This window comes from Cyrtonyx montezumae, unplaced genomic scaffold (assembly GCF_038088225.1).
Source record: "Cyrtonyx montezumae isolate F1298 unplaced genomic scaffold, pur_monq_1.0 scaffold_25, whole genome shotgun sequence".
Classification (NCBI taxonomy): Eukaryota; Metazoa; Chordata; class Aves; order Galliformes; family Odontophoridae; genus Cyrtonyx; species Cyrtonyx montezumae.
In genome coordinates this window covers 3,417,962-3,439,528 of record NW_027071992.1, presented here as the reverse complement: position 1 = coordinate 3,439,528, position 21,567 = coordinate 3,417,962, and the positions used below count along the sequence as shown (strand labels likewise).

General features: G+C 40.8%; 1 protein-coding gene across 3 annotated transcripts in view; it reads left to right on the top strand.

Moving 5' to 3' along the window:
* Window positions 1-16,922: 16,922 nt before the first annotated feature.
* ERBIN (erbb2 interacting protein) overlaps window positions 16,923-21,567 on the top strand; it is a 107,180-nt gene continuing 102,535 nt past the window's right edge. For 2 of the 3 annotated variants that reach the window (XM_065739768.1, XM_065739767.1), the window contains exon 1: window positions 16,927-17,012. The gene's annotated coding sequence lies outside the window, so the exon portion shown is untranslated. Of the gene's footprint in view, window positions 17,013-21,567 lie in introns of all 3 variants that reach the window. The other variant, XM_065739769.1, reaches the window with a different exon arrangement.

Here is a 21,567-nt window from a genome sequence, read left to right as displayed (position 1 = left end):
GAATTAACAAGATTATCCTTTCACTCTGAAAATGAGATTGAGAGAGATTTTGATAATAGCAGAGCTGCTCCCCAGCTAAACTACACTGAGTTGCCTGGGACTGTGAAACTTACAGGTCTTATACTGCATGTATGTTTATTTAAAGAAACAGAAAAACAAGCTCCAATGGTGAAGCGTAATGCCACTTTGGTTGTACAGATAAAGTCACAAGTCAAATATGAGGCTGTGTGAAAGTTATGTGCCTGACATGTCTTTTATTTCTAATAGCTTCCGTGACATCATGAATGCTTTCATAATTGGAGTAACTCGTTCCACAATGGAGCAGATGTCCTGCTACTCAGACACACGCTCCTGCCACACTGAGCACTTCCTCGTGGCATCAGCAGAGCTGTGAGCCCTGACAGCGTCGCTGCTGGTGGCCTGGGTGCCATGGAGCAGGGTGGGTGGATCATCCACAGGGAAGGCTTCCAGTGGGTGGGTTTCTAGGCACACAGAGCAGCTCCTGGCATGGGCACTGGTGCTGGCCTCAGGATTACTATACAAATTCTTCCTGATGCTGGCCTCAGGATTACTATACAAATTCTTCCTGATGTTTATGGCCTGCCAGTGTGAAGGATTGCTTTACACACAAGCAGTATTTGATGAAGATGAGCCAAAATAATGAACTATCTTGGGGAAAGGTCACAGACAAATATTGTGTTTAAAATACATCTTTGCCAAAGAAATCCAAGGCCCGGCACAGTCTGGAGCGGATTTTCCACAAAATCCCAGCATAGGCCTTCCTTGGCTCCTTCTGCTTCACTGCCCCTCCCAACAAGCTCATCGCTTTCCTCCTCTCCCATGCTGACTGATAGCCCTGGTATTTGTTGGGGTCTGCTGAGAAAGGATCAGAAGAGTGGGCCCAGTCCTCCTGCCCAAGAGGAGGCCTCTGCAGGCCTGGTTCCAGAGCACTCCATTTCTGCTCCAGGGGATCCCGGGCACACCAGTGGCTGTGTCCGGGAGCTGCTGCACTGCAGAGCACAGCCCTAAGGAGGGAAGGGATGAAAAACGATCTAATTGCAAGGAGTTTGCTTGAAACTCGTGTGCCAAGAGTATGAGCTGTGGAAAAACCATCTTGAACACGTTTGTCCAACTGGGTCTGCAACCTAATCAGTACTTGTCACACTGAAAAAGAACATCCTTGCTATCGGGTGAAATTAAGCAGTGAGAGTAATCTATCCTCCCTCTGCTCTGTAGTGCTGCATTCTGGGTCACTGAGCTTATTAGAATGACTTTCATTTATTTAGAGCAGATAGTGAGGACAAGGGAAAGCAGTGCTGTAATGCTAAAGGATGTCCATCTCCATGTGTTACCCTTTCCAGAGTAAGGAACTCCCACTTTCCCACTGAAATACCTTTTCAGGTGTTTGAAATCATGTTGGTACTGTATTACTCCATTGTTCTTTTCCCAGTGTTTATTATTTGCCTTCAGGATATTCACTGAGGGTCAAAATTAGGAGCAGATGTTGCCCTACTGTTGAGCTGCAGCTGTAGGGACGGGTGAGCCCAGCAACCTGGCATGGGCCCAATGCCCGCTCTGTCCCAGCAGTGCACTGTGCATAAACCCTGTCTGAGCTGGGGATTGGAAATGCTCCCCACATTTTCACAGGGACCATTAGTTTTGAAAGCTGGGAGGCTACAGAAAAGAACCTATGCAGATCGTGCTACCATAGCCAAGTCTTTTTTTCCAGCATTTTGATATAGCATATATACCTTTAAAGTCTTGTCTCATTATGCTCATTCCAGAACTATTTGCGTGGAGAGGCTTTGATTCTGCATGACTGCATAAACTCTTGGCACGACATTCCTTTTCTTCTTTTCCAAATCATTGTTGTACATGGAATTAATGCTGAATCTTAAATTACCCTACATATTTGTCTGACAATTCTGTACTGTGTTTTGATCTAAACATGCCTTAATGTCAAACTTTTTTTGCTGTTTTCAGTCCACTTGTTAAATTCTTTCTGTTTGGAAAATTACACATGAACACTGAAGAGAAGATACATAATTATTTTAAAGATAGAAGTGATTTAAAAAAGAAGAGTACTGAAGCTGAACACATATGTCAGAGCCAATGCTCTGGAAATTTCACAAGCTGTTATTATTAGTTATTCGATTAAAATAAATTAAAATACGCTCCCAAAATTCTCTAGCACATGGATATCTAGAACAGATTTATTTCAATGAATTCCTACAGCAAAAGCATTTAGTAACTGAGGTTAGCAAACAGCAGGTTAAAAATACATATTCACCTGTTTGACTGTAGATAACTCACCTCCTCCTTGAGAGTATTTAAAAGAAGCAAAACCTCAAAGTGCCCAGGAGTTCCATGAGCACAAGAGAAACTTTCAGGCACTTCAGTTCAGCCCACTTTAATTACATGCAGGCTGCTTCAGCTGTCTGATGTCTGTTTCATTACTTAATGCTCACACCTCCCACGAAGTCTTTTTCTCCTCAAAACCAGCAGAATACACCAGAGGCATTAATGATGTTCCAGAGATCAGAGAAAAATCGGGATTGGGATGAAGGGAACTGTAATCATGGTAATAAACCATCTAAGATTTTCACTGGTTTGCACGGTGACTAGCTGCAAAGCTGAGCTGTGCTCATCCTAAGTACGTGATCATGGGTGTTTGACTTTAATGTGGTTTCTAAGACCTTTGCAGAAATCTGCTATTGCCTTCAGGAGGCCAAGTGCACATCACTGCTGTAGGTAGTCATGGAAAACATACAGAGATACTTGGAAGTTAGTGAAGGGAAAACCAGTGTGGGGGAAAAAAAATTCTCAATGCTCAAAGGACAGTAAAAGCTATGGTGACTCATCTACCTTAGTGCTTAGTGTCAGTCCCTCCTGAAATGGAGGTTCATTGAAGCAGTAAAGAATTATTAGATTTTTTAAAGCCAGTAAGTGTTAGCATTTATTTGTATGTGATCTTTTGGTAATTTGGTGGAGCTGAATGATTGAGAAAAATATTCTAGAGTCTCTTGTATCTGCGGTAATGCAAGAACATTACTGTTCTATTCCTCGTCTCATCTGTAAAAAGCAATATATGAAAGGAATACTGTATGAACTTTGTATTTGGAAGAGAACTGTGACTGTTTATTGTAATAAACCTGTTTTCCTGTGTCCTAAATAGTTATTTCTGAGTAACCCATGAAATCCAATTACTTGTAATTACACAAAAATGTAAGTATATGTTCTGCTTTCTTTCTTGTGACGATCAAAAGAGGAATTCCTGTTCCTACCGTATTACCTAAGTCGCATTAACATACTTACCATGAGCATACATTTTAGTACGTGTGAAATACTTAACCACCTTTGTTTTGTTTTGTTTGGATAAAATGCTGTACAAATGGAATATGTATCCAGAAAAATATTTTACTGGGGAAAATAGTACAGGGGCTTGGGTAGCAATACAAACAAATGGAATGGAATCAATGGGTTGCCTGACTCTTTTCAGCATATCATTTAATACCTTCACTTCTGAATGACTACACAGTGTTTTGCAATCAAAATGCATCACACAAAAGAACTTAAAGCAAATATAATTATACATTCACTGTATTATCTTTAACTTTATTGCACTAAAAAGCACATTCCTTCTTCATTCTAGCCTAAAGAAAACTGATTCTTTACAACCCAAACATACTTTTCAGTAACAGATCTAAATGAGTCTTCTTATCCCACCTAGTAATTGGGTTTAGAATTCCACAGTATTTATTGCATACTTTTATTATTCTAGTTCTTAATTTAATTTGAGGTCAGCAGGAAATTCCCAGCACTAATTGGTGCTCTCAGAATCTCAGGAGCATGGTTTAAATGAGAAAATCCAGCTACCCTTTTTTTGAAAAACAATCTTACATGCTGGAAATGTGAGGTAAAACTTACATAGTATCACATTTTTTATAGGAAAAATTAAGGTGATGATTGTTTAAGCCATATTGGTTTTGCATTTTCTAGATGAAGACTATTGTAATATGCATATTAGTGAACTTTTTCATGACTGATAAAACTTTTCACTGCCATTTTGGACGTCAGAGAACCTTCCAATGAGTTTATGTTATTCAGACAGGAGGCTGTTCTATCACCTTGCCTGTGCTAAGCTCTCTGATTTGGAGGGATGGTTTTTCTTAATGAGATCCTGCTAGCATTTTTAGAACTTCTTTTGAGGACACTTTTTTAGAGAAAGAAATTTAGGCATACAATTAAGGTTCATTTCTGACCTTTGCTCTCATGCACTCACCAAAATTGGCTGCTTTCAAACTTCTGCATTTCTCTCCCTTTCCCAACAGCACTGCTTCAGTTTAAGTAAAGCAGTAACCATTTCATGTGCCCTCTTGTCACATGCAAAACTTTCTCTTACTCTTATTGTAAAATAACAATAATTACTGTATGTAGATTAATATCAGATTTCACACACCAATATCCTTAGAAACAGTATTTTCATTCAGGATCATTTTATACACTCTATGTATTCTTGTGTTTCTTTACCATGGGACATTTCATATGAGAAATAACAGTGGCACAATGCAGGAAAAGTGAAGGGGGCAGACTATGTTTATGTACGATTGTATCAAGCTCATTTTTTGTAATTGAAAACTGACATTTATGCAAAAATGTCAGAGTGTGGGAGAGGGAAACAGGAGAGCATTTATGTGTGTAATTATCCACCCAAAAGCACAAGGAGTTCATTTTAACTTATGTTTGTATTATGTAAATTGCCATCAATGGAAATGAGAAGCTTACAAGACAAATACAGACCAATCCATGTTGTTCATAACTCCCTCAGGACTTGTCCACTCTTAATACTTGTATCAGCAAAGTTTAGCCAGCAGCAGTAGTGCATCAAAGCAGAGCATGCACAGAAGATGTGTTTTACAGCTGTGCCAACTTCACAGAATTAGCAGCCTCCTTTAAAAAGATTCTCTTCTTTGGAGGAGATGTAACACTGTCAGCTTCAATATTTATGAAAATGTTCTGAAATGAACAAACCAGATTTGCCAGAATTCTGAAAAAATTGAGTATTTCCACTCCTAAAAAATAATAAAACAGCAAGGAATAATAATGAAAAATAATAAAGGCAGCAAATTTGATTAGTAAAGTGTATTCTGAATATAACTTGCTAACTTTGAGTATAATATCATTAACTTAGGTTGTGATTGCTTCATACAGCACTAGCACAATTAATTTTTCCTGCAGCTGTGATAAGAATTATTAACTGGGATAAATCAGCAGAATTCTGTAACCTCCATTGTAACTGCCTTTTCTGTGAGCAAGGAATCCAGCCAGAATCAGATGTGTTTAGGAATTTTACTTTACATAAAACAAATGGAATGAAATGCAAAAATACTTTTATTGGACCTAGGGCCCATCCTTTTATTCAGAATTCTCTAATACATATTCAACCTTTAATCCTCAAGTGGCTGTAAACAACCACAAGGCTCCAACAGAACTCCAGCAGAGCAGTGTCACGCCAAAAATGGGAAAGTACTCAAGTCCCATTGAAATCTTTTGCCAAAAGTCTCTAAGTCTTGGTTTTGTGTATGCATTTATTTCATTAAGTGGACTGGGATATTTGCATAGGTCAAAGGTTTTCTTTTTGGAATCATGTGCTAGTTATTACTTTATTATTTCTCCATCTTGTTTGTTCTCTCCTCACTCTTCCCTTCTTTCTGCCCCTTCATTTGCTTACCTATCTCTTCTTTATAGTCTTAATAACTTCTCCCTCTCTTGTATTTACCTCTTTTTTCATCAGACCAACACTTCTGCTCTTCAATAAAGTTGTGAGAGGAAAACCTCAATCTATCTTAAAGACATGGACTAGTTGATGAAGAGACTGTATGACTACTGTTGTTACAGCAAGTGGACGTGACAGCTTTCTGTCTTGCATGGTGTTCAACTTAATAGTATTTCCCAGATTTTGCTTCTGAAAGATTTTGTAGAATGCCTGTTTATTTGCAGTCCCTGTGCTACAACATGAGTTCACCTCCTTTAATTTCCTTCTTCAGCTGCTTTCTTGTTCTCCCAAGGCTTTGAGAAGAGCACTGGATATACTTTTGTTCCATATGATAATATTTACTGTTGTCTATCTTCTCCATCTCTTCCCAGCTGTACATACTAGCTATTCACATCCATTTCCTCAGTAGCCACTAACTGGTATGGCTTCCTAAAAATTACTTCTCAAGTTTCTCAGTGTCAGCAGCTCCTCCCTACCTTGTAGCCTTCTTAATTGATTTTCTATTTGCATTTCTTGCCTAAGAAATTACTCCCACAATCTTCATTGTTCTGATCCTTTCATTACAGAAAAAACTAACGTGTTTTTTTCTTCATTTCCAGAAGCCTGTATGTACAGTCATGACTGGAATATACATACAGTCAGCATGACTGGAATTTTCTAGTCTATATTGTGCTAAGGAAAGCAAAACAAATGCTGTGGCAGTTACATGATATTTGGATATGTGGAACTTCTATCCAACTTGCTCCACCATGGCCTGCCTGGACTTAGTTTCCTATTCCCAAGGCAGCATTCTTTACCTGGGACCAATTTTTACATCCTTCATAGGCCAGTCCTTCTCTGAAGGTCCAGAGATAAAACTGTTTCATTCAACTCCTGTGGGAGATGAAGATCTGCAGTATTTGGTGGTGGATGAACACTCCCTTTGCATTGTGGCAGAAGAAGTTGTAAGAAAAATAAGATAATATTCTTCTGAAAATAATATATCCAACATTCTTTCATTATTTATTTATTCCATTTACATGCCTTATTCCTTTTTTATAGCTTCAAGTTGATTATTTTGATCCATCTAAAGTAAAATGCTTTCCATATTGAACAAGGAGAGATGCAGAGAATGTTTTCTATATGGGATGGAACAGAAGCCATCTAATCTCCTCTAAAGAGCAGTTACATATGGCTGAGAAGGCATAATTTTCCATGTTGTCAAGAAGAGTAAGAAGGAGAGCTGTATAGTAGCTCTGGCATATTGATTTTCATTTTTATTGCCTAAAGAAAAGCTTCAACTTTCCAGTAAATCTAGGTTTTTCAGAAAATCAACAGCTAACAGTGGCTAGAGCCTCTTATTTTGCATCGCTATATTCCCATAATTTGACTTCTCAGGAAAACCATCTAATACCACCTCAGAAACTGAAAAACTGATTCCAACTACAACAAATAATATACTTTGAAAAGAGTAATGTTAAGGATATTGGTCAGACCACGGGAAACCTAATTTAGATTATAAACCCTGTTTTTCACCCTACTCACCACACACATTCATATTATTTACCTTCAGAGCTGGTCTACCCCAAAGACCATGGGTAGAGAGCACAAAGTCATTCTCTGAAGCCTGCGAGGTTGAGGAGGAGGCTTTCTGTGGAACTTAACTATCAGTGTAGGACAATCTTTAGATAAGTGATGGCAAGACAGCTTTGACTTGTTTGCTGAAATGCTGAGATATTCAAGAGTTTTCCCTGAGAAACTCACCAAGTTGATGGGAAGTGAGGAATGATAAAAATCCAGGTGTGGGAGGAGGAGAAGCAAGGAATATAAAGGAGTGTTTCCCAGTTAGCATATGAGGGGGAGTAAACTCTCATATTTTCTGGGACATTGGTTTTTAAACTAGCTCTTGAACTTTCTGGCATAGTCACTGTCTGAAAAGTACAAATGGAGGCAACTGAGAAGAACTATCAGGAAGTCACAGTGATCTGCAGGAGTGCTGCTGGATTTTAGGAGCAGAGAATTTTAAAATGCCCAGAGCAACACTGCAAGCCAGACTCCTTCACCTGAGAACAAAAAGAATGCTGTCACTTGTGTAGCTCTTCACATTTAACAGCATTTTAGTCAGGGAGAACAATATTTATTGGCTGATATCCTTTTCTCAGGATTTCTGACACAAGGAGTCTGTGAGATTGGCCACCCGAATGCATATGTGCAGTCAACATATAGGCCCTTGATTAGACACTCAGGTGAAACAGTTCTGGATTTCACCTGAGCCTTCTCCACAAAAGCATGTCAGCCTCAGAAACCTCACTGTCTATAGTGAAGTGACTTCAGTAAGTCCTTCTATGATCAGGCATCTAACATATAAGTGCATATGAAGCAAAGGTATGGGATTGAATTCCTCCATGTGGAAAAAATGGTACCCATTGACATTCATCGACTCTTGTTGAACATTGGTGGAGACACACTGTGGATGTGAACACAATGAGGGGTGAGTGCTGCATTTCAGCAGTGGCAGCAGTGGGTCACCTCTGCTGGCACAGATTGTTATGAGCACGGCATGCAGTCTCTTGTCCATCGCTGATGATAGTGCACAGCTAATGGTGGTGACTGTGTTGAAAAACTATTTTATAGCTGAGAATTTATCAAACAGTGTATTGTGCTCTTTGCATTTGTTGTAGTTTCCATGGAAATAAATAGGAGGTATTACTTTTAGCATTACACATCTCATCTAGCATATTTAATATTTAGGCTATAGTGTATTGACGTATATATAAATGCACATATACACAGAAATCTACTTATTAGTAAGTAGATTGAAACATAAATGTACAGTTGAATTGCAAGCAATATAGCTCATACAGTAAATATGGCATGGAAAAGAGCACAACCATATCCTGGTAATTTATTTTTTTCTCCAGAGTTAGGAAAAGATGTCTATGCAGATCTAAAATAATGAACAGCCTGAGAAGTACAGTGTAATTCAACATGTGAATTTCTTAAAAAGTAGTTTATGAATATCCATATATCAGGATTTATCTCCAAATTGTCTCCTGGTTTTTAAGGGGACCAATTCAAGGTTTCTGCTAACGGTAAAGAAAGAACTGAAGAAGTATACAGTCATTTTCTTTAATAAAATGATGACACCTAAATCAGTGTTTTTTTTCAGATGGAGTGGTTGTTACTCTTACTCACACTGACTTATGCATATCATTAGGATAGGTCAAACAAAATCTAAAGATATTTTAAATGCCTCCTTCATAACAGCATACCCATTTGTTCATCAACTACTAGTGGGAAGGTGTTTGAGAGAACTGTGCCAGCAAACCCGTTTGTATTAAAATACACACATCTTTGTCAGCTGAGCTTCCCCACTGATTTCACTGCAAATTCAGTATTTACTGCGCTTTCTGCACTAGAATGAACATCATCTTTCTAGATAACATGGCTGACAAAAAAGACCCTGTATAGTAAGCCACAAATCAACACATTCTTTACAAAATCAGCCACCATGCAAAACACTCCAGGAAAAAGTCTTTAAAAATGCCGTGCAACTAAAAGGCTGTGCTTTTGAAACTCACAACACAATACCATCCATGAATCTAATGATGCAAGAAGAAAACCCTCACTGACAGTATGCTTTTGTATATTCCATACATTTTGATCCTGGTATATGTATATATAAGCATTAAATTATTACAGCATCTACTAAAGAACAATTGTGAAGAATTCTTCTGTGTACTGTTTTCCACCTCTCTTTTCAAACAATGCTTCCAGTATTGAATTAATTCATAACCCAAAGCAAATTGCCCTTGTACTAACAAATGCTCATCAGAACAAAATCTTGCCAGCACAGCAAATGCAAAATTCATGAATGCCATCACATTTAACATAATTGATGTCAATGCCCCAAAGAATTATTAATTTCTACACATCTTGTTTCTCTGCTTTTTAAAATGTGATATATTACATCAAACACATTAAATGCCCTCATGAGAGTTAGGTGTGTGAAGTTAATTGACCATTATTCATTAAAATGAACTACAGAGATACCTGATTGTGAACAAAATGCATCGAATTATAAGAGAATATTTTAAAAATAAAGAATAAATTCCATCTTTTCAATGGGTCAGATCCTCATGGGAGACCTACAAATGATTTTCATTAAATGATCCTGGGAACTAAACTCGCAACAATGGATAAACGAATTGTAGGCTCAGATGTGACACTGTTTTTAAAGCTGACCATTTTCTTCCTGATTCATCCCTGTACATTCATGTAGCAACTGTTTTCTCTCCCATGGCTTAATTGATTAAAATGTTTTATTATACTAAGAACAATCACATCTAACTTGTATTTAGTTCGGATTTCGCTACTTGTCAGATCTAAGTAATGAATGTCAGTCAAGTCCGAATGCTTGGTTTTTTCTCTTGTTCAGTCAGTTCTTCTAATTAAAGATTATTACCTCTCCCACAAAACTTGTCTCACTAGTATCACAGTATAATAGCTAGAACGTCACAACTACACTCTCAAAATGCACAGGAGTTAGATAAACTTTTAACTGATACACTTATTCTCCCACTTTTGCAGAAAACAGGAGGGGTTTGGGAGGAAGAGGGAAATACAGTACATTTTGACTTTATGCAGGCAACTGTAAGATTGAAAAGCAGTGCACTGAGGGCCTCATTACAACTGTAGTTTATAGTGGATGTTTTTCCTTGAATCTAAAAGCTTCTATGCCACCTGCCTATAGATCTAAGGGGATTTGTCTCATCAACAGAAAAGAACAAGGCTATTTTTATTTCTATGACATTTTTTTTCAGTGCAAATTCAAAGGGTCAACTTCTCCCCAAAGTTGTGTGTTTGCTTAATTTCATTATGAACTAATTACGACATTATAAAATATGTTCATGAAAATACATTGAGTTGCTGCTGTCATGATGCTCAGTTGTAGTCTCTGCTCACTTGTTAGTATCATGGTTAATCGAAGTCTATGCACTTTCTCAACCTAAGCTTAACTAAGTAAAATATTTTAAATATATTATTTATATAAATCATATAAAAAAATAATTACAGCTCTAGAGTGAAGCGTTCTTCTCGAAGCACTTGGCAAATTGACTTCCTCTATTGAGAAAGTAGGTATAGAAATGAGTTGATCCATAACTTTTTCACCTTTGTGGCCTGGAAAGTCAGTACTTCCTTATTGACGTGTAGCATATTAGTCATGTCTGCAAGGTAAGATTTGTGTTAAAATCCTTCCTTCTGATGGAGAAAATTAGGAGATGAAACTTATGGCTTAGAACATTTAAATTATTACATCAGTTTCACTGTTTGCAACTATCATCCCTGAGAACTAAGGACAAAGAAAACAAAAAAATTGTTTATTTTAGATATTAAAAAGCATCTCCAAAACTGTTCCTCCCTGTATGGGAACTGTTGAATCACAGCCTGAACCACTGATTGGTCACCTGAGGTGAGCACCAAGTCAGCCATGGGGGCACAGGTGAAGGCGATGTACCTGTGTGAGTGGAAGGGGTGGAGCCTGGTTCCACCTCTCCCAAACCCCATTTAAGGGCTGACCACCACCAGGGAAGGATCTCTTCTTGGAGATTCCTCCCATGTGGAGTCCCCTCCAAGCCTTGTCAGCCTGAAGGTGAGCCATCTTCTCTTTTGTATTATTTGTATACTGTTTATATAGCACTACTTAAAATATACCATCCCCTATACTATCTCTTTGCAGAGTACCATCCTTGGGAGTTATTTACCCCACACTCCCACAGGAACCTTTAAAAAGCCTACAGTTCTTTTCAGTTATGCTAGTCACACAAAGACAATGTTTTATATTTGCTATAACTTGTTTCAAACATGACAGTCTATAAGAAACCAAGCTTTAAATGTAATTGAGCCAACACTAAATCCAGGTATTTCCATATCTTTCTATTTGTTGATATATGATTGAGTTTGTTGATAGAAAGCAAGGTGAACTGACAGATGAGGAAAATGTAAGGATTGTGCATATATATATAATAGTGTTGCTAAAACTGAACAGATTTGGATTGTCAGTGTTAGCTCTTCATAAGAAAACTTGAAGGTCAAAATAGAGGTGAAGATGTAAAATAAATGCAACTCATCCCACAGTTACAGAAATTGGGAATTATTAATTGGTTAGCATGACAGGTATCATAATCATAATATGCCTAAATAGAACAATTATGGACTGATATTTTTTATACATTTATAATGTCTAGTTACGTATCAACTGTTCATCAGCTTGGTACTCCAGAATTCATTCCCATGGGTTTTCATTAGCTTAAAAACACTAGCATTGTTAATTTTAAGCAAACATGGCACAGAAATTCTTTCCTACCAGTGAAGAGAAAGGAATGATCATTTTCCTGCAGGATACTGCACTACAGGCTTTTGAAGAGCAATTTAACTACCACAGAGATATCATGGAGTTACTACACAGCTAGCTCAGTTGATTTATGATGGAATACCTACTTCTGGTCTGATAGGAACCCCTGCACACAAATACCCTCAGCAACATTAATTGTTACACTTTTTGGATTCAAAAATCTTTCTAAGGGCAGTAGTTAAGAGTTCATATGAAAAATACTGATCAAATGCTCATTTAAGCACATTTTTGATAACTTCATGTTTAACTCTGTCTTTAGCATGGCCAGGAGCAGTTCTGCAAGAGCTTGTGAGTGAGGGATTGATGGCTACAATCCACAGAGATCCCTGTCCTCACATGGCATGGCTGCAGTTTTCATTCCTTTCTGCTTGTTTTGACCAGCACAGGATTTATGTGAGGGCATCAGCTGTCAAAACAGGATCTTAAGCTAAGAGGCTGCAGCATAGCTTAAAGTCAGTGCTAAGGAGACTGTCCAGGAGCAAAGCAGTCCATATCAGGGAAGAGTAAAGGTGCCTTAACTTCACCTTTTTGTCTTTTCTTCTCCTTCTGAAACGCCATGCCAAGTGCTCCTCAGCCAGAATTCAGGAGCTCACCCATGGTAACCAAGGAAGAGAAATACAAACAAAAAGTCACAATTAAATGTTTAAAAATAACTCTGAAACATTCCTAACCATTTCTGGAACACAGTATATACAAAATAGGTTGTGGTGTTACAAAGGTTTCCTATTGCTACTTGCATAATACTGTAGAACTTACTTACATAATACATTTGTGTTCACTCCTGTATTAGATATTTTACTATTTGAAAACTATTTTACTATTTGAAAATAGAGCCCAGTACAGAGAACACTTATTTGTATGGTATAACAGAATATTTAGTTAGTGTCAGTTTTTCATTGTTTCAACTTTAAACTGTACAGAGATGATTTAATTAGCTTCTCTTTTATAATATAGGAGGGAAGGCATTATACATCAAGGAATTCATTACAACATACTTCTGGCCTTAAGTGCCAGTGAATTACACTGTTTTTTGTTTGTTTGTTTCCCAAATGATTTCACTAGCATAATTATGGTATAATCTAGTTTTTAGTCAGATCAATCAAAACCTGCTACTTTGAATGGATCATGGACAAATATACATTACAGCATATCCCTAAAATAAATGGCAAAACTTCAATACACACTTATTATAGAAGAGGCTACTAGTTTTCTCTTTGTCTTTTGGGCAATTATGACTTCCAGTAATTATTATTTTGTTTGTATTGCAAAGATGTCCAGTAGTCCCAGTTCAGATCAAGTTAAGATCCACCATTCCAGTACCTCAGCATTTAATGAGAAGTGTTTACCCTGGAGTCCTTTCAGCCTGAACAGAAAAGACATGAATGTAGAAAACAACATTAGAAAGAGCAGGGAAAACCAACAGTAAATGTTCTGAACAACTACATATGTGTTGCTTAGCCCATTTAAACTCTCAGAAGATAGAGATTTAGAGAGGACTTTAGTTTACTCAGTGTTTATTCATATTGCCCAAAAACAGAAACTTCAATGAGAGGTTTGGACTTTGTGTCTAACGTGAAGTTGCATATAAAGAATTTGTTTAAACTTTCACTGGGATCACTTGCACGGTATCACTTGAAAGACTCATTATGTAACTCTATATTTTGTACTTTGTGCACTTAATCTGTAATTACAGGGTAACTGGGATAACATCTCTGGGAATTAATGTTGCTGGGGACTCTGTTGAAGCTGTAATCTAAATACCGTCTTGGTATTTATAGCACTTCTAAATCCCAGGGATAACTCCTGGTATTTTCTCAGTTTGCATAGATACTTGTATCTTGTCTGTGCAATATGTCTTCGTGAGCTGTGGTCCAGCTATCTATAGCTTCAGTAATCTTTGACTAGACTTTTATTTTTGATGGCTAAACTGTAAGTGAAATGGTGCCTTACACTGAAATTAATGTTACAGCTATGGCAGATCCATCTTGGGAACAATAGTTGCTATAAATTTCCCACACCCATCTGCTACCCAGCTGCATTGGTAAATGCATTGGGCAATTTGCAGCAAACTTTGCCAAAGAACAATTTCACACCAATAAAAGCTACAGCATTCTCATGCATAACACAGGTGCCCTGAAGAGTTCACAAGGGAGGACATCAGTCACAGAGAGGCATTATGAAAGGATACATTATTTGTTACTTGATCAATCAGAATGACCAATTGTTCATGAGATAAAATACTAGTAATTTTATTAAAACCCCAGTATAGTCCATTATGGTGAGAAATTCTAAATCCGTTGTCACTGCTTTTAACTGTAGTAGCAGAAGCTCCAAACCTTGGTCTTAGTCCACAGTGGACTTATTTGAAGTGAAGTATCTAAACAAAAACACCAACAAAGTGTTTTTGTTGTTGTTGTTTGTTTTTTGTTGTTTTTTTTCTTCTTTCTGTTTAACAGAAGGTGATTTAATGTTTTGTGAAATATGTATCCAATCTTATTTTTTACAAACTCTGATGTAATTCAGTTTAATTATTTCAGTTTAATTATTTAAATCCAGGCACAGCTGTAGTACCCAAAGAGGATTGTATGCTCTGTAAAGATGGAGAGAGAATTCATAAAATAGTAGAGAAACAATCAGTGAATATTATTACCCTTGTAGAAACTCATGCTTGTTTTCTATATCTGGATACAAATTAGATTCTTGAATGTGCAACTCCCACACAGAGCCCAGAAGTTTTAAATAAGTAACAGTAATGTTGAACATAGTGGGCTTATATAAATATGACCAGCTGTATGTTTTGCAGCTGAACTGAGGCATTTCTGTTGAAAGCTCCATCAGAAACTGAATGAAGCAATTAACGACCCCGAATGGAAGACCACTAAAGTTACTTTCAGTGAGCAGCAAGAGTTTAAAAGCCTCTTCGCTTCTTATGAAAGCTAACAGTTAGACACGGGTCAGTGCTAAACTGACATCTGTCTTCCACTACTGGTCACTGGCTCACGTAATTTGGATTTTTTTAGTATTTTGTCCATTTCTCAGTGAACAGGTATTATTACAAAATACAGCTGAGCTGGTGGCAGTCCAGCAGAGAAGCCCAGGATTAAACAGGCTCAGAAGCAGAAGCATCTCTGTCCTCAGGCATGGTCCCCGCAGATAACAATTAAGGAGCATAAGGTGAGCAGCAGGAACATCCCTCCCTGCTGCCAGCGGAGCACTCTGCCTGGTGGCAGAGCAGAACCGTAGCTCCAGGACTGCTGCAGCAGCATATTGTGTACACCGTGGGTTATCAAACACCTTACTAACAGTGGGGAAATTAAATAGAAAAACATTCCCATCAGCATACTGGCGAGACTTAGCAAACAGGAGTGAATGATGTACGAGCTACTGCAAAGCTGCTGGCTGCTTTTCCAGCCTAGTTGTACATCACTAGCAGTTGTGGTTGACAGCATTTCAGCTGTGTTGTTGTTCTGGGGGCTGACACACCTAGAAATACACCTGCCCTGCAGGCCCCTGAACACAGGCTGCGTGTGCATGGCACAGCATGGCAGGCCTGCGGCTCTCCCACTACGTTTCTCTCCCTGCGCAGGTCACTGGGCGCTGCGGGCACAGCAAAGGGCCCTCGGCCAGCACCGCCATGCATGCCAAACAGCCAATGCTTGATTCGTGATCAATATTTTCACCATTTCGAGCTAATATCTGCCATTATTAACTTAGGAAGTCGAGCTGCTTACGCCCAAGAAAACACTTGCCAGTCGAGACTGAATTTGTCTTAACGACTTGATGGATTCCTCAGGAGGAGAACGAGGCCCATCTTCTCCAGTGCTTTCGCGGCTCTCCCTTATCTCTATGTCGTTCCCGACAGACGAAGGCCACCCGGCCCGGCTCACTGACAGGACCCACTCACTCCACCCGGCCCCTCCCGAGCCCAAACAGGGCCTCCCCACCCCCACCTTGTCCCATTCCTCTGCAGCGCGCTCCCGCCCCCCGCGGGGCGCCATTGGCCGCTCGCCCCGTCCGTCAGAGCGCCCCCGGCCCGGGATTTGCTGCGCCGCCGCCTCCCGCTTTCAGCCCCGCGCCGGCGCGGGAGAGGGGCGGCGGCGGGCGAATTGCGCACCCCTCCCCCAACGCGGCCCGGTGTGGGCGCTCCCGCCGCGCCCCGCCCCTCTCCGCCACCTCCCGAGGCTCCGGCCCCGCTCCCGCCCCGCCCCCGTCGTGCCACCCCCGGCCTGGGCGGCGGCGCCGGCAGCCGCAGGGGCGCGGCGCGGCGGCTTCGGTCTAGTACGATCCTCCTTCGTGTCCCTACCACCACCCCCCGGGGCGTTCCCGCGGCTTCGTCGCCGCCGAGGCCGGGGAGGGGCGGGAGGCCGGAACGGAGAAGGGGGAAGTGTGCGAGAGGAGGCGGGGAGAGAGGGCGGCGGCGAGCGGGCAGGCAGGTGAGGTGTGCGGTCCTGCGCCCCGGGGAGGGGGAGCGGCGGGGCGGCCCGGGCTGAGGCGGCGGGCGGGGGCTGCAGGACGGAGCGGGGGCGCCGTCGGTGAGGGGCGGTCGCGGGGCCGCGCGCAGCGGGGCTGCTGTGGGTCAGAACGCGGCGCCGAGAGGAGTCCTCCCGCACACACGCACACACACAGACGCGCGCGCGCCCGCGCACACGGCGCGCTGCAGCCGCCGCCCCCGACTCGTCGAAAGCTGTTGGCTTTTTTTTTTTTTTCCCCGTCCCTTCTTCCCTTCTTTCCCTCCCATTTCTCCTCGTTCAGCGGTCGGAACGCCCGATTGGATTTAATACGTTTCCTCGGGGTCGGGAGAAACTCGCGGCCGCCGGAGCCGGTTCAGACGCCCGACGCAAGGTGAGCGGCCCCGAGAGGAGCCGGGGCCGGCGGCGGAGGAGCCGTCCCTCCGCCGAGGTGCGGGTTGGCAGGAAGGCGCTCTCTCCCCGTGCCGATATCCTGTTTTCGGCCTGCGCGGCCCCTCGCCCCGCGGCCCTTTGTGCGGCTCCGTCTCGCCGCGCCGCGTGAGCGACGGAGCGGCCGCGCCGCCGGCGGGCGGGGGGGGGGGGGTGGAGGTCTGGGTAGGCGGAAAGTTCCGAGCTCCGCGGGCACAGAAGTTTCTTTGTTCGCAGGAGGTGCCGGGCTGTAGGCGCTCGGCTCGGCTCTGCGCGTCCTGCCCTCGCCGGCGATCACGGCGTAATTAAGTTCTCGGCAGATTAGAAAGTCCCGGAGGAGGTGTAGTCGCTTTTCGTTAATCGGAAGATCCTGGGGCTCTGCGCGCCCCGTGCCCGCCAGCCGGCTCTGCTCCAGCGTGCTAGCAGGAGCCGAGCAGCCCCAGGAAGGAGCCCCCGCCCAGCCCCGGGACGGCCGCCTGCGCTGCCCTTCGCTCTGTGCTTCTCGAGGGCTTCCATGTGAAAGAGGAAAAGCGTGCTGGTGTCTGACCGCTTACCAGCGTGCCGCCGGGCCCCGGCTTAACGCAGCCCCTCTTAATTTTTGCCTTCTGCGTTATTGTTTTTACAAAGCGTCCCATCCGAAGCTGTTGGGGGCCAAACTGAATGAATGTGAAGTTCTGGTGTAAGGTTTTCACACTGCTGCGCAGCTCCTGTCGGGGGAGCTTACTGGTTGCATGTAATGAAAGCAGCGTTTCTTGCCACAGATTCATTCACATGCCTCTGAGAGCAGTTATTGGTCATTGCCTTCGTGACTGGGGACTCTTGCATGAGCTAGAAGCCATAGCCCTGCTTTCTTATCTGGGTTGTGCTGACAGCCCACATCCAGCATGTTTTCCGCTGCAGTGTTTCTGGTTTGTTGTCCCAGATATCCAAGATGTGTTGTTGTTTGTAAGAACTAGACGGTCACTTCTGTGCTCTACTCTGAAACTGTCATGTGTGCAGCTCTTCAGCAGCACATAGTATAACATAGTATAGCACAGAATGAGTGAATCCAGCTGATTGAGCATGAGGACAAATGTTAGCACTAACTGACCTAAAGAAGCTTCTGGTGCTGATAACATATAGATGATTTGGCTTGTAGTTTATGGACTTACCTTTCTTAGAAGCAGAAAGGTTACTCTTAGGTGGCTGAAAGGGTTGGACAAAATAAATGACAGTGAACTTTGGTTTCCTTATATGGCTGGTGCTTGGCAGAAAAGCAAGGAAGACTAAATACAGTAATACTTTCACAAAGAATGGTCACTTTCCAAGGCAGTGTTTTAGCCCCAGAAATGACTTGAGATTCCATGGGTGGGGGGAGAGATATTGTAGCAATGCATGACAAATTTAGTTGTAAACCACTGTGTTATAATGGAGACAATTTTGTTTCTTTTCAGACCTTTTGTGTTTCTTATGATGCACTTGATATTTTTCAGTGCCATGGGGAAGAATAGATCCTTGTAGTGGAGCAGCAACTTTTTACACTGGTGTTTTGTTACCATGGTAGCTGTGGATAAGGCTCTTTTTAATGATGGAAGTAGAATTCAGTACTGCATACAGCTAATGGTTATATCATAGAACACCATTCATATCATTAACATAGTTTAGAAATTATGAAGGAGTGTATTCTTCCTTGAGATCAACCATTTCAACTAAATTAGACTGACACTGGTATTTGTGTTATGAAAAAAATTATGCAAACATACGTGGTAGCTTGCGTTGTTTAGAACAGCATGTTCATAGTAAGTGTTGGTGGCTTGGGGTAACATTCTTTTTACCTGGCTGTTCCTTGCTTATGAGTTACGCTCATGTAAGCATTAGTAATTTTATGTAGGTATGTTTACAGTGAACAAGACAGAAATTACAGCATACAGCGCACTGTGGAATGTGATTATCACGATGACCACTGTATGTTTTTTCAGTGGTCTTAGCTAACTATGAGTATAGTTTTCTTACTAATAAGCCAGACAGTATATGATGTTCGATGTTCTGTAGGATAGGCATTTGCACATCAAAATCATATGGAATTGATGAGGAGATTCCACAGGTGGAGGATAACTCACTGAAACTTGGCTGTTGTAGTAAACTGGTGGTGTCAGGAAACCAAGTTATGGTTTGTCCTTAGCGGAACTGGTTCAGATACCACAGTCATGAGTGAGGAGGGCTGTGCTTGGAGGTTCCTCACTAGAGAAGGCATGCACATGTGTAACAAACTTACCATGTTAGCAGTAGGTTCTAGAAATAGAAGGGGATGGGAGCAGGATTCTTCAGCTTGACTTTCCTGTTGGGGCATAATGAATCATTACCTGTCTGCTTTGGGCTTTTTGTTCTGTTTTTATTCTTCCTGCTTACAAACAAAAAGGAAAATCTTCAAGGGAAAATGTTATGTAAAGATCAAGTGCTTGTCATCTTTCAGAAGGTTTTCCCTAAGGGATATCCTAAAAGAGTGTCTGACGTTTACAAATCGAACCTCTTCCAAATGAGTAATGGGTTAGGCAGACAGGAAAACTACTCCTGTGGATATGAAAGTTGTTTCATTTTGTGAGCATGTAAGTGTTGATGTTGACTATCAGTACAGGTTTAAGTCTGAAATATGTGGAAAATGATTCAAGTACATCATTATTTTACATTTGTTAGCTTTTGAGAAAGCAAACTGTGTCAGACAGCACATTGGAATGGAAGTATTTAAATAACATGTTTAACAGTTATTTTTTAGCTATTTACTGATGTTTTTTTTTCAGGCATAGAAAGTCCACCAATTATGGTAACCTATTAGTTTGCTAGCCTGGAATCTTTCTAGCACCTACAGGGTTCAAAACACTGTAAAAGCTATTTTTCTACAACTTACAAAAGTTGAACTGTTTTGGGGAGTTTTGTGTTATGAATACATGGGGAATATCTGTTTTCTAGTGAAACATGAACAATTCTGTGCTGGCATACTCTGGACCAGTTCTGGTTAAGAAGTACATTTTTGGTGGTAGTGGGAGTAGGAGGCTGGTCAGAGCTTCACACATGAGTTTCCCTCAGTTCAATGCTTTCTTCGTTATGGGGGGTGGCTGCTGTGTGCCTCTGCAGCTTCAAACTGAGAAGGTGGCATGCAGAACCTGCTGTCAACGCAGCTGGCGCACTGTCTCTTGCTGCGTAAACATCACTAAAAATTAGTGTCTGTTGTACTTCAGTAACTATCAATTGTTTGACAGCTTTATTGAGTCTGAGGAGACAGGTGACAGCGTAACTGGACTAGGTGTACTCTTTATTTTCTTTTCTGAGAGATTTTTAGTTAGTAAAAAGATGACTACCAAAATATAGTCTTATCTTTGATTAAAAATTCATTGTTCATGCATTGTGATTATAACCTTGTAAATAGTAGTTTTGAAAGGGAGGATGCTGATTTGGAAGAGATCTATAAATCACCTGTCTTTATAATAAGAATGGGAGATGTGAATATTGATATTATGAAGTTGCTAGTATTTTTATTATATAGTAATCTAATCTTGAGAAAATTCTGCTTTTTTGCAGCTCTTCTTCATCAATTACCTGCTCTTTTTAAATGTTTTTTTCTTCCCTCTGATACTTATATTTCAGTACATGTACTCAGTTTATTACTCTTTGTCTGTATTTTCCATAAAGGTGATGTAGAAGCTTGGTGTTTTGACACTAAATTGTACTTTCTGCCTTAAGGATGCATAATGTTTTTCATTATTGGGAAACAAAGCTAAACAAAGCTGTTTGGTTTCATTAAGGCCAAAATAGAGGTATATTTATGTGGGAAAACTCACCATTGGGATTAGCTTCTTTGGATTAGTTTAAGTTGATGAATAGATTAGTTCTTTTTGTATCTAGAAGTAATTTGTAGATATCTGATACTAACTAATTGTTATCTGAGGATAATATGAACCATCTCTGCTGCTGAGGCTGTCCTGGATGTTGTTGTACTCTTAGAAGGTAGCAGTGCCTCTGGAGATCCTTGAATTTGAATATTTTTATAGTAGGGTAATATATACTCTTCTCCCCTATATATCCACTTCAGCAGGTACTTAGTGGTTTGCTTTACTCTTCTATTTCTTGGCACAACCATGAAAGCATTGTGTAACAAATCCTGTGCACAACTTGAGGAGGTTTATTGAGAAGGAATGGTGTCTTGCTCAGTTCTTTATCTGTCCAGTGACTAGGCGACTAGGCATGAACTTGACCATGAGTGTCCAACCTTTTGCTTGTCTGGACCACACTAAGTGGAGAGGAATTGTCTTGGGCCACATATAAAATATATAATATAGTTAATGTATGCAAGGAACAAAACTTCTAACAAATAATTTTTTATTAAAACAAAAGAGAGCAACAGACGCATAAAACTAATGGGATGTTTGACCCTGTTTTCTTGAAACTAATGTACCAGGCTGGTTCAGTGGCAGTGGTTGCAGTTCTGAGTGAGTTCTCTAGGCCTTCATCAGAGATTTTTGATGGAGTTTTATTCCTCCTTTATC